At 39.6% G+C, this 2500-nt stretch overlaps 1 protein-coding gene across 2 annotated transcripts in view; it reads right to left on the bottom strand.

The window, feature by feature from the left end:
* The window catches only part of slc8a1b (solute carrier family 8 member 1b), a 141706-nt gene that overhangs the window by 10124 nt on the left and 129082 nt on the right, over positions 1-2500 (bottom strand). The window lies entirely within an intron of this gene.

Here is a 2500-nt window from a genome sequence, read left to right as displayed (position 1 = left end):
GACTATAGCCAACCACATGCACGCACCATTAGCAGTCTATACACTCCTGTGCAGTTGGCTGTTGTATGGCTCCATTTATAAATGAGTCAAATGAATAAATAAACGAGAGTACCTGCTGTTTCCATGAAAAATGCTGATGGGTAAATCTCAGTGAAAGCCATGATGTTTTATTGATTTCACCCGGACCATTGACTCAGTGCATACTATTAACCTTCTAAGAGCTGGTGATGCATTAAAATGCTCAAAACAAACAAACAAACAAAAACTGTCTGCACCCTAAACTGAGCTGAGTTTGGAGAGTTTCCTTCTACCACAGCAACTGTTCTCCCAGGGATAACTTTATGTGATTTATTTTTACTGACATATCTCATGTAATGTAATCCATCAAAGTTTTGAGAAATGCTTGATTTTAAGGGTCCAATGCCTGTTTCTTGTTTCTATTATCTCACAGCTTTATACCACTGCAGGTGTTTTTTGGGCTGTTGTGTATGAAATAAAATATTCCACCATAATTGTTTTTAAAGTAAACATTTTGATGCAGGCAGTACTTTTCATTGATTGGATGGATGTCCTAAAGAGAAGTTTGTTCTGGAATTATGGAAAGGAAAATGTAAAAAACAGAAGCTCAGAAAAGCCAAACTATCTCTCACACTCTCTCACATGCATCCTTCAATTTCAGTGATGGATAAATTACCTTATTTTGAAATATGTTATTTGGGATTGAATGCATGGACGCATCAGCCTTTGCAAAACTGTCACAACAGATAATAAAACAGTAAATCAACCGCAAAAAATCACTCTTGAATTGTGCTTGACCTATAACCACAATTATCTCAAAACAAGACAGATAGTTTGTACAAATTTAGTGTGACTGTTAACACATTGAGTGCTGACCTGTTCCATGTTCCATGACAGCCTGATATTAAGTCATTAAACACAAGTCATGAACCAGATCCAGACTGTGTTCTACAATTACTATAAATAAGCAGGGGTTAAAACAAAGAGTAATGCACTTTAATAGGGCCAATAGTGTCCTCAGGGTACCTCACGTACCTTGTTTAATGTAATCAAAAATAGATGCTTTCTTTTCAGGGTGAGCACTTGGAACAAATCAAATCATCAACTATAAATGAACAGTAGAAGGTCAGTGCAGCAAGCAATGGCCTTATCCACTATTTGTGGTTTGGAACACACACACACACACACACACACACACACACACACACACACACACACTTGGTAATGAATTATAAAACAAGGCTCTCTACTTGAGTTATGTCACTTTTTTCTTTCAGCAGTTCTCCTTCCCTCCCACACAATCTGTAATGGCTGAATGAAGCCATTTCTAACTCTTTTTCTGCTAATATACAGTATATGTGCTCTTTTATCACAGCATTGGTCTCTCTCTTTGGTCTCTTTCTTTTTATTATCTGTTCCTGTGTGTGGGGGCGTTAATTACACGAGTGTGTAAATCACAATGTGTGGTGACCACAAACAGAACTTTCACCAAAGAGACTGGGGTTCGTGTCCCGTTTGAAAATAAAAGTAAATAGAGTTTTTTTTCTTTTTTTTAACTCTACAGAACAAACGGAACTACGTCACGTTCTGCGTCATATGCGTAACCGGAAGTGAAGTAACGTAACAAATGTACTGGTTTTAACACAAACTACAAACTTAATCTACTAGTAGTTTTGTTGCCTAAACGTAACCAAACAGCGACCGTTTCACAACGCTAACGGCATGTTTAAAACCACAACCGTTACATACATGGTTTAGATATAAGAACGGAAAACGCTCCTGTTGGTCGTATTAGAGGGTAGGAATAAACAACCTGTATCGTGATATGGTAGGCAACGTTTTATTATTCATAGGGAGGAGGTTGCTGTGGATGGTGGGCATTGAAAGCGCAAGACTTTGACACCAGAGAGGGTTTGCATCCTTAGTCTGGTTAGGCAACAAAAGCTTTTGGTTAAGTTCAGAGAAAGATCATGGTGTTGTTTAAATGTTAATTATGTAAACCTATCCTGTACCATGCTTTAAAGTCTCTGTCAACTTTTTCAATATTTAGCCAAGGCCTTTCCCAAACCTTAACCAAGTGTTTAAGTGCTTATGTTTTTTTTCCGCCCAGCATATTTTCTTGGATTAGGATGGCACCAAGATCTTGGGTGCAGCTGTCGCCGTGGTCCTGCTGCACTCCCTGCTATACCCTGCTACGCTCTGCAGTGCCCTGCAGTGTCCTGCTGAACCCTGCTGCGTCCTGCTACGTCCTGCTATGCTCTGCTGTGCCACGCTACATCCTGTAACACCCTGCAGTGCCCTGCTATGACATGAACTACTACGACTACCATTTGTAGTGACTGTTCATTATCTTTATTGTGACTATTATTGCCACTGTTCATCACATCCCCAGACAACGCCTAATAAGAGCCTGGGTTTGCCGAGGTTTTTTCCTAAAAGGGAGTTTTTCCTCGCCACTGTTGCACTAAATGCTTCCTCTTGG

Source organism: Sander lucioperca, chromosome 15 (assembly GCF_008315115.2).
Source record: "Sander lucioperca isolate FBNREF2018 chromosome 15, SLUC_FBN_1.2, whole genome shotgun sequence".
NCBI classification, from domain to species: Eukaryota; Metazoa; Chordata; class Actinopteri; order Perciformes; family Percidae; genus Sander; species Sander lucioperca.
Note: the sequence above shows the minus strand (reverse complement) of the source record. Positions and strands in the feature narration are given on the sequence as shown.